The sequence below is a fragment of the Gymnogyps californianus genome, chromosome 16 (genome assembly GCF_018139145.2).
Source record: "Gymnogyps californianus isolate 813 chromosome 16, ASM1813914v2, whole genome shotgun sequence".
NCBI lineage: Eukaryota > Metazoa > Chordata > Aves > Accipitriformes > Cathartidae > Gymnogyps > Gymnogyps californianus.
This window is the reverse complement of record NC_059486.1, coordinates 7,408,629-7,420,491: the sequence shown is the minus strand read 5'-3', so window position 1 is coordinate 7,420,491 and position 11,863 is coordinate 7,408,629.

Sequence of the window (11,863 nt, the reverse complement as noted above, 5' to 3'; positions counted from 1 at the left end):
CAAGCCTCACAATTAATCACAAGAAAGAAAGGGGGAAAAAATCTTCCCCTGCACTGCACTGCAAAGCTATGTAAAGCCTTTTACAGAGCCAGTGCTAAATCCTTTCCATAGACTGACTAGCCGAAGGATTTAAACTCAGCAATCCAATTAGCGCCCTTCTCCTTGGAGAGTTAGGTGTAAGTTTCAGCATGGCAAGTCTGGGATTCAGCTACACAACTCCCATTAACATTTAGGGGAACTGCAAGGATAAATCCTTACCCACATAGTGCAAATGGCTCCATTAACTTGTCATCTCTACAGTCATGGAAGCTGAAATTCATTCATGAAGGTGTTTTTGTTTGAATCATGAAGCAGCATTTGCATTCTTTTAAAGCATATTAGACATACAGCAGCCTGTTCATAGACATCTTACTGTTGGATTCAGTCACAAAGTGGCAGTTACAACTGCCCCACTGAAGCAACTGGCAAGGGCCAGTTTGTTAAAAAGGAGGTGGCCTGGAAACCAGAACTCGGCTTTACAAACTGAAGTGTTCTGTGCCTAGGCTGTGCGCTGTTGATACCTTATTGGAAATATTTGTTTCTGCCTCTGTACAGAGCTGGACATCAAAGAAAAAATCACCAGAATTGTAGTGAACAGCAACATCAAAAGACTTCAGAAATTATTTCAGGGAAAACACAGAAGCAAATTAAGGTCTGGGTCTGCTATCCAGCTGTGCTTTACAGGCAGAGAATACTGTTGCGCCAAAGTCTTAAGCACCAAGCCCAATGATCTTTCCATTAAAACACAGAAACAGGATGCCGTTGCCAGGCTTTTCTAAAAAAAACCTTGGCCTTACACATTTTGGAGTGTGATGACACTTTAAATAATGCATTTCTTTCTTTGATTATTTCTTTACTATTCAGTAGCTGCACGGAGGATCACATTGCAGTTGAAAGTTAAAGCCTAATTTTGAGTGATCCTGAGTCAAGAGGAGGTGCTGGTGTTCATTACATCTACCAGAATTGCATAGATGGTTAAGTGCTCCATCTCCACCCATCATCCACCTCCCACACAGATGAGCAGCTACCTACACTGTACAAGAGGCTCCAGCCAGCAGCCTTATGGAATGAGACAGGGTCCTTCTCCACAAACCTGCAGCTGAAAGAAACCTTCTCTTTTTTTCTTTTTCCCCTTTGTTAAAGTAGGTCAGAATTGACATAGATAAACAAACGAATAAATAAATACGGAAAACATTGTCGTGTGTGGTCCAGGGACCCGTCATAGGGAGTTTGCAAAGAGATTTCCTTTTGGCTGTCCTGTCTCGTACTACACCACACATGAAGCCTGTCAGGCAGGGCTTGAGATCGGTGTCTCCCATTTGAGTGGTGCTCTTGAAACAGAACTTAGTGAAATTCTGCTGTACGAGAACAATTTCACAATCAATTTTTAAAAGGACATAACCCAGTGGATACATGCTTGGGCTTTAGTCTCCTCTCCACTTAGATTATAAATAATTAAGTTAAATATTCAATTAAATAAGTCTCCATCTGCTCAGGAGAGTGCCCTGCCCTGCGCTTTAACCTGTGCAATCACTGCACCTTTTTAATCAACAGCCTTGAAGTGAGAGCTGATGAAGGCCCATGCCCTAAAAAGCACTGTCAAGCTGGTGGGTGGGCACTGTCCTGGAAGGTGAAAAAAAACCAAAACAAACCAGCTCTGCATCTCCTCCAGCACAGCTCTAGGTGTCCTGTGTCAAAAATTAGCACTTTAACCCCCCCCCAACTCTGAGGTACAGGGTTAGAGGCACAGCTGCTACCATCATTTTGCACGGATCAAGGCCAGGAACACCTTCTTGGGACTCCTGGTACAACAGGCATGGGACTGCTCAGTGCTTGTGCCCAACATGCTTTTGGGCTATCTGAAAAACTTAGCTTCTGAGCAAAATTTAAGTTTCCACAGCTTATCACTCAAAAAAACCCCAAAAAACAAAACCAAAACAACCCCAAGCATCAAGACACATAGTCTGTCCCTGCATTGTGAACCCACACTCAGTGTCCTCTCTCAACTGTGCATCCTAGCTAGTAAAAGTTCCTTTTTCCCCTCCTTCTGGAGAGGGAGCAGCTCTGCAGTGGCCCTGGGAGTGGGGGAGTGGCCTGGAGGGTGCAAGCATTCCTCTTCTCCATGGCAGCAGCCTACACTGTTGGGCAATTTCCACATAATTGAGCTGTAGGTTTAATGCTCATCCAGCAGAAAAGGAAAGGAAATCCAGGGCTCGCCCATCTTGGGCAAATGGTTACTGTAGGAAATGAGAAGGGCCGAGCCTGGTCCCGGTAGAGGAGAAGTAATCGCTCTCTCCTCTCATCCTTTTGACAGGAAAAGGCAGCTGTGCCACCAGAGAGTATTCTAAGTGGTGAGAAGCCAGTTTCAAGACTGGAGCGAGGACTAAGATGCAAACCTCTCCAGCATTTCAGGGCAGCTCCATGCTCAGCACACCCCTTGTTCTGAATGCCAGTTACAAGCACGTAATGCTCCAGAGCCATTGTGAGGCTCCAAGGCATTGATGCAGCCTGGCTTCTGCTCCTGGCACGGCTGGCTGATGGGCTGGCTCACAGCCACTCCCACGCAGTTCTAGACCTCAGGTCCCAAAGCAGTACACAAAATGCATCTTTAATGAAGGCCTGTGCATCTTATATCCACTGTAGGAAATAACTTCTGATGCAAATACTATGATACGGGCATAGTGGCAGCCCCCTAGGAAGAATGGATTAATACCCCATGTTTTAATAAGAGTGCTATTAGATCAGAGCCTGAAAGTTAGGAACTCTCGAGTATATTCTTTTCTCTGAAAAGTGCCATTTACTGTCAAAGTCGGTGTCTAAAGTAATTATGGAGACTCAGAAGGGGAATTTTGGGAGACCTATAGGTCTTTTGGAAGATACTCTAAAGATTACTATGTGCCTTCACATCTAACCGCTCTTTGCTGGGGGTTAAATATTTATGTTTGTCTGACTAGGTAGATTTAAAAATAAACTCAGTCATGCAAGTGCAAATTGAAAATGAGGGCATGAACTGCATCTGTAATCTTACTAGCAGGCAGACACAGAGGTAAAGAGTTTCATCAACTTCAAGAGGAAGGACACGTTGCAGATCTGCTTGCAAGAACAGACCCATCCTATCCTTATTTACTTCCCATTACCAAAGGGCTATCCATGTGATACTTTTGCACATTACAACAATTAATTCATTAACACTTTACATCACTACTGATTTTATTTAAACACTCAATAAAGGGATTTTTTTTTTCCACATTATAGTTTCCTTGAAATGAGCAATCAGACTACATTAGTTTGATTTAGAGTTGAGCCTAAATGCCATAGTTTGAATGTGAATTACAGTCTTCTAGAAGTTTATTTGCTTAAGGAACTGACCTGGACTTTCCCAAAGTAGAATGATTTCCAACAGGAAGGACAGTCTATGCTGCTATAGACTGTAAAATACAGTTGTCTGATTGCATCTAGGAAATTAACAATTCTTTGTTCTGGAAAAAAATTTAAAGCTCTTTACCATTGTAACATGAGCATAGTTATCATTCAAGGTTTCAGCTGACTTGCAGGCAGGAAGGCTGTGAGTGAAGAGCCACCTTAAGCTGCTGGAGTTAGCTCTGGAATCTCACCTGCCAGAAAGGAACAGGGCTAGCCTGTACCTGGCCTAAAGGATTCAGGAGTGAAGGTGATGACAGCTAAATGATTACAAAAGGCTTCCTCCCAAGAATCACCGTCTTGGGCACTGTGAGAGGGAAGAAAGCAACCAGCATTCGTAAACTAATAGAAATAAATCCCAAACACTAGCATTTGTGCAGCGATTACATGGAGTATTTATCACCACTGGAATGAACGGTGATCTCTGACCCTCTAACATTTTTTTGCAAATGAATCCTTTAGTTCCAACCCCTTTCTCTTATCAGTACATGAGCCATAAAGCATTGCAGTCCTAGGTGTAGATGGAGCAAGGAAAGAGGAGATTAATTGTATTTGTAGTAATGAGTGAAAAAGGAAGTAGGCTGAGGGCCTGGAATGAGACAGTTGTTAAATTTAGCCTTATACAATGCAATTGCTTTAGTAAGCCAATAAATTACTCTCTGCAGCTTGACTCAGATTGTTGCAGAGGTTTGAGTTTTAAAGAGCAGATTTTTATAGTTAAGTCAATACTGGCTTCTGGACTGCTTTGGTTTTTAGTACATTTAAGATGCATCTGCAAAGCCAGCTTACAAATTAATAAATCTTTCCTTTAATTCAATCTGCCAAGAACAAAGATAGAACACTGACTACTGCAGGAGCCATGTTAGTGATGTAAACCAAAGGACTGGGGATTAAACAAGGATTACCGAGCGCTAAACCAATGTGTTTCCTTTTCTGGCTGTGTGTCTGTGGTGTGAAAGTATGGATCATTACATAAAACATGGCACATGACTGCCTGGATTAATACTAGACAATGTTACAGCAATGCTGAGACACAAAGTTTGATGTTTAAGCAGACCAGTGCGCTACCAAGAAAGTGATGGTGATGACTAAGGAAGAAGCCACGGGTTTTCTGTTTGTAGTATTCTGAAATTCCAGCCAGGGTCCCCCTACTAGGGTAATTTTTCCAGGTAAACCTGGCTGTGTTTAATCCATGCCCTACTCTTCTGGGGCATGCTGGAGGTTTCTTTTATAATGTGAAGAAAATTATCAAGAATTAAGATCATACTGGGTTTTTTGGCAATTCATTTAAGGATCTCACAGTATGAAATTAAATGCAAAAAACCCCATGTCTGCACTATCAGATAGAGCAGATAGAAATGTAACTTTTTAAATAGACTTAAATTGAAGCATACCACTTGCCAACAACATCAAAGTAAGTGTGGCGCAAGTAACCGTATTCTGGATACCAAATTCTTTGTCCCCTGACCTTACCACATACTGTCATCCCTTTTTGTCAAGACAAGACCAGCAGCCAGAGTTTGGGCTGGTTAGTCACGCAGCCTTTCTTGTGTATGGTTTTATTCACCACCACCTCTTATCAAACACCACAAAATAACAGGTCTGTTTGGGTTGAGCCATCTGCTCCCCTATGCATTTTTAAAGCTATCAATCATCAGCTGCATTTACTCTGCCTATTAAGAATTTTGTTCCTGAGTAGTGACACCCCCCCAGATACATTTAGTAGTGATACACACCCCCAAATACGTTTAATGCTCATGTCTGAGGAGGTAAATTTTGTTTTAGCTATTAGTGGTTTATTCCCCTTCAATACAATCCATCAAAAAAATTTGACACTATAATGTATTATTAAACCACATAGTTGGGACTGTAGCAACATAATCTCTCAGTTGTGAATGTTTTGCTCATCTGATTAATGGTATGAAATATATCTGTATGTTCTATATCAGCATTACCGTGTACTGCTTTATTCTGACTTACGTCAGAGGAATTTGATTTGCAGTTTGGTATTATAAAAGGAGGGGAAAGGTGGGGTGAGGGGGCAAATCAAAACAAAGAAGCAACTTGCTCCTGTAAGTAAGGTGATATAAAGACTCTGGAAAGCATGAAGGACCTTGAAGCAAACCACCTCCAGCAAGGCGCCAGATTCCTTACGGGAAAAGGACAAGGATGGCAGGGAGGAAAAGTACCTACAGCAAGCATACGGTGATAGGTCTGTCTTTTTAAACTTGTACACGAGCTCATTTCAGTTTCAGAAGTATTTGCTTTTACCTCCCCACCATCCTTTTTTAAAGGTGTTGGAATACTAGGAAATCCTGTAAACCACAACCTACACCACTAAATAAGCCTGTGCTCACCCAGAGGAGCTTATATTTGTTTCTCTACTATGAACAGTCACAATGCCAAATGTTACAGTGCCACTGGAGATAGCAGCGGCAGGGACTGAGGTCTTGAAGCAGCCACATGCACTGCAGAAGAACCATCCCAGAGCCGTACTGACTATCTCCTTACAGCAGAGTGACATGGCAGTGAAAAAATATTAATTTTAACAATTGTCTATTACAATTTGAAGTTCTAATTAAAAACAAAAAAAGCTGTTGCATTAGATTGAGATTACAGCTGGATGCCATTTCCTCCTAGTTTTTATTCACAGTATATGTAAATTAGGGCAGCAAAAACCCACAGAAATCCTTTGGCACTTTCTGGACAGCAAAGATCTCTCTTTCCTACCAGCTGCAGGGTTGATATTGATCCTGATTATGTCCAGATCAGGGAATCTAGGGAGGATGTTAAAATGCTGAGCCATTATTCTGCTCCATAGCTCTGGCATCTCATGCATGCAAAGGTACATTTTCCAGGCACCCATGGCTCTGCTTGCTATAAACATGTTCTGAGGCAGGAGGAAGGTTGGTGTGTTGGGCCTACATAATAACTTTAAACATGGCAGAGAATGCAGACATGGCATTTGTCTTGATGGTAATTTAAAAAATTGCTGATATGAAATCTCAGCATTTTGTGGCTACATTGTCTGTGTTCACAGAAAAGCATCTAGGCTGCTTTTAACATAATATGGTAAGTATTGTCTTTTCAGATTTTTTTTCCTCAGATATTTTGATGGCATGCAGACTTGGCATCACGGTAAATAGAGACATTGAGTCTTTATAGTTTTATCTCTTGAGCCCATCTGGTTTGAAGTAGTTGACAACAAGCAGGAAAGGGAACAGAATAAAAGACTCACTTCATGTTTGCTGAAATAAAAGAAATGTGTAAGGCAGTGCTCAAATAAAATCAGCCTGGGCGGAGGGCCGCTGCACTCCCCTCTCACCACCCCTCCTCTGCCCTTTTAAGATGATTGGAATGGGACAGCTTCACCTGCAACCCCTCTACTCTCAGTGCTAGCTCTGACTGCCCACTCTTGGAGCTCACACCTCAGCCAAAAGGCAGGCTGGAGCACGGAGGGAGAAGGGGAACCACCTGCCCCCCAGAACGAGGGGCAATGGGAGCGCTAAGCAAGCAGAATAAAAAAAACAAAAACACAAACGCAGAGCCCTTGTCTATCAGCCAAGCTAAAACTATTGAAAAACTAATAGTGCAAACACCTCACATGAAGGTGCTTCAATAAGTTTTACATGTTGTTTATTCCGTTTTTAACTTCCTTTTGCAATTTACAGATACAGCCCAAGGACTTCGGTCCGAGTACCTGGGCACTCGTGCAATTGCCCTTATTACAGGCAGGTACAGAACATAGCAATAGCTCTGAAGTGTCCTGTCCTGCCCACTGAAACAACCAGTGGGTTAGTTACCAGAACTAGCTTCAGTGAGAGCGTATTTGGTTGCAGAAAAGCATACCCTTTCCTTCTCCATCTACCAATGACCATGAAGAGCGGTTCATACAGGAACTACAAAATTCTGTAACTAGAACTCAGGCTAGAACGGACGTTAAAGGGCACCTGCTTTCTCAATGAGGCACACTGTATGAAATGTTCATCCTCTCACGGAGGTGATGAGAGGCTGGCTATCAGCTACAGAATCACTCTAGGGGCGTAAGATGGAAATTGCTGTACAAGTTTGCATGATTGTACACCATGTAGCAGCTAGCCTTGAAATACATATGTTCTCCTTCCCTTTATGCTGCTCTGTCTCCTTATAGAATTAGGTCCTAAATGTGATTTTTCTGGCTTTTGTTCTTAATCACTTTGTTACTAGTTCAAATTTATAATTTTAACCTAAATAGAAGTGAGTGATTTATTGTAATTATTTTGTATAGGCTGCTCTTCATAAACTTTTTTTTTAAATCTGGAAAAACATTTAATTTCCCATATGGAAAGAACACATTTATCATACTTTACTCGGATATACTTGGCCAACTATTGCACATATATGCAAAACATATGTGACATATTCAAGGCTGAATTTCATAAAACAGAAATGCTATGAAATGTGATATAATAAATATATTACACAGACATATGTGGCCAATTTATAAAACTATGGTATCTTTGGTAAATTTATAATAGGTCATTTCTATTAATGGGCGGGAATGAGTGCATTTTTCTGGCATATGCAACACATACAGTCCTTTACATAGACTTCCTGTAGGGAAGTGGACCTTTGAAAAGCAGACTTGTACATGTACATATACAGTGTATATGGGACATGTCCATATTTTTCAAAATTAATGTATATCTTCAAAACCAGCTCTTGCCTTTTGCATTGATCGTGTGTACAACATACTGGGCAAAAACAAAAAAAAGGTATGAAGTGCTATTCTTGGAGATTAGCAAACCTCTGATACGCTAACTAGCTTCCCACAGACAATAGGTGTCTCTCGCTTTAATAGAGAGCACATTTTATAAGCACACACTGTGCTCATGATAATGGCCAGTAATAGAAATATTTGGGTACAGTTGCTTTCATCTAGTTGTGTCAAACACTCATGTAAATGACATATCTTACTGATCAATTGAATTAGAATAATTAAATGAAGAAAAAAACTGCATACGTTTAGAAAAAAGTTACATACAAGCCTCAACACTAGTAGACTGGACTCTTCATAATACCAGTTTATAGCAACGGCTGAATTATTGCTGGCTGATTATCCTCAAATTCTAACTCACAGATAACTGCCCTTCCTTATTTATGCCTGTGTGCTTCAAAGATCAAATCTTTGCTTTATAAAACAAATCTATATTTTCCTCTCAGACTGCATATTTGCAAGCTCTGGCAAAAGTTCTCTTAAGGGTTCATTTTCCGTGTGTGCATGCTCTAATTCGTGCGATGCCCAGCTCTTCCCTCTGGAGGGAGCCTGCTCTTCAGGCACGGCCGGGCGGGGGGTGCGCGTGTGCAGCATCCTCGTCCACCGGAGCCGCGGTGCAGCGATACCCACATGTACCCCCCAAAGCCCACACACCCCCCGGGGCAACACAGCGTCTCCTGGCTACCCAGGCAGTTTAACATAAATGGCGGGTCAGACCATTGCACCCACTGTCTCAACGCTCTGCCAGCAAAACCACGTTTGTTTTCAACCCATCATGAAACTGAACAACAGAAGGAAAAGCAACAAGAACCAGAACATGTATGTGCACACGGACACTCTTCCCCCACCCTCCACCTCAGCCGTGTTCAACAGGCTCACAGCAATTTTTTGAGCTCCTTGGACGAAGATGCTAAAACTTCCTTTGCAAGTACTGCTGCGTTAGCTCTTCCAGCGCTCCTCCGGGCAGCAGGGCTCAGCTTCTGCCCCCCAAACCTAACCTATGGGTGCCTAACTTGTTTCCAACAGCTACAGGGATCCCTTTACATAGGCAGAATGTTGCACAGCACGAGTGAACCTGCTTTTCTTACTCCTTTCAGACCAGACCAAGGTGCAACTGCCCCTTGGCCTGGGATCCAGGCATCAGAAGCTGAAATCCACTTGCTGGAGAGAATGAGGTCTGTTTGGCAGGGCGAGGATAGCGCACCAGCTGAGGTGGCCCTGAGCCATGCAGCCCCACTAGCCATGGGTCCTTGTAGGGATGCACTAGGAAGCCCCTAGCTCATGGGAGACCCACACTGTCCCTCAGTGGCCTGGTGGCTGCAGAATGCCTTTTTATGCTTACTGCAGTCCTTGGGTCATTCTCCACACCGCAAGCCACTGTTACACAGACTGTAGCATGAAGGAAGCCAAAGTACTTGTTCCCCTGACAATGGCCATGCGTATGTGTGCTTGAGATTGACTGAAGAGATGTCAATGCCCCAGGATGCTGAGAGGCATCTACTGAGAACCACCCAAAGCACTTCTAGGGTCTCCCTGAACAGAAGGAAAGATTAAAAAGAACATCCATGAAGTTTGTAAACGGTGTGCATGAACGCTGCAAGCACACAGAAGTCTCATCCCCATGCTCCTATCCTACATTGAATTTAGTCAGATCCATTAGCAAGGAAAAAATAAAACCACCACCAACAAAAAAACATTCCTGAAAACCTGAGCTTTCCCCAGTGTTTGGGGTAAGTGATCAAGAAAAGACCTCGCTATTTTCACCTGTGGGTGCCTAATCCTGTATTTATCCACCGAGGTAAGTGATGCGGTTTTAGACCTTTGGAGCAATCAGTAAATTCAGCCTGTACCTCTGGAAAATGGAGCCACATGGCTAATTTATTCTCTAGCCCTGTTTGGAAGAGACAAAGGGTGCTTGTAACCTCTGTGCTTGGGCCTGTTTTACCAGCAGCTTTTAAATACACAGTGTTATGTGTGACTTGAGGCGACCATAAGTGGAAGTATTGTCTGGAAATGCTGCAGCCTTCTTTCCAAGTATGTGCCATGGACCTTGGTGACAGCATGTACTGAGTGAAGTTTAAACACACATGTAATCAAATCATACAAAGTCATTTTTCAAATGAAACTGCAATACATACAGATAAGGCATGGCCTATACATGATACATCTTGACTAACTGACTGACAAGTAACATGAAACTAAAGTGTTACAGATTTTCTGTGATTTTCAAAAGGGTTCTGCAAGTCAATGTGCAGTGTTATGGGGTTTTTTGTTTGTTTGAAGTGGATTTTTTGTTGTGAGAGAAAAATAACCCTGCTTACTTTCCGTATCTGGAACACTCCTATCCAGTGAGATAGACAAGGAGGAAACACTAGTCAAAGCCCCAAGGAAGCTTGGTTTAAGGACTAAAACATGACATGAAATGGACTGCTAACATGCTTAATACTAACATATATAAGCACCTTGCATGTTGATGGCCTAAAAGCAAGGTTAGAAATACCATTGTCATAGTTAAAACTGTAGTCTTGATACAGCTGCATGGTCTCTCCTTCCCATTCAGACACAGGACTTCTGTAGTGGTTCTTCTAGCACAGAGGATAGACTAGTGATCCTGAGGGCCCACTGCCCACAGCCAGAGGTTGAAGCTCTGTGATTTTCTCTTCTTCTAATGGAGATAAATTAAAATTCCTACAGTCAGGGCAAGGACCTTGAGCCACTTTCTGTAAGAGCACAGTTTAGTCCTGGCATCTTGGGTCATGCAGTCCTCTCAGCTCTTGGACAGTAAAGTACATTTGAAAAGGTGCATGGCCAGTCGGCACTGAGAGCCAGTGGCACTTCTTGCAGCACTCTACGTATGTTTAAAGAAAACAGCTGCTTACCGATACAAACGGAAGTGTACCGTGTCCATTTCAACCTGGGACCCCAGCCCTGCAAGTTGTTGCATAATGATAGATCACTACAACCACGGGCAGCTCTGGCAACCCGGGAGAGAGAAGGGAGGGAGCAATCACCTATGGAGATTCACTATTTGCTCAGACTAAACAACTCCAGTTTAGTATCCCTCCTTATTTAAATGACCTCATTTTGTAGGGGAGGTTTAGACTTCAGAGCAGACAAACTGACAAATACACACAAATAATCAAACAAGAAATGAAAGAAAGAAAGAAGAGGAAAAACATTTATAAATGTCACTGTCCAATGTCTTTTCAATTTAAATGAAATAATATTATCTACATATATCTACAAATATCTACATGTATCTACACTGTTTGCAGATATGATTCTTTGGTTGTCTTCACTTTTTTCCTACACTGCAACTATCAAGGAAAAAAAAAAAAGTGTTTGTATAATCTTTGAAAAAAATAATAAATATAACAACTTCATTAAATGTTTGACCAAAGCTTTGGCACTAATCAGTTTACAGATAACAAATCATACTGAAAACTCTGAAATAACAGTGGCAAAGCAACAGAGCACATCCGAGAACCATTTCCCACTGACTAATAATAAGCACAAGGCTATTTTACATCAACCTTTCTGAGAACATTAATTATGGTTTAGTCAGACACTAAGAATCTCACAATTCACTGCAAATGTCAAACAAAATACATATTTCTTGCAAAAGTCTTTTTCATGGATCCAGATATA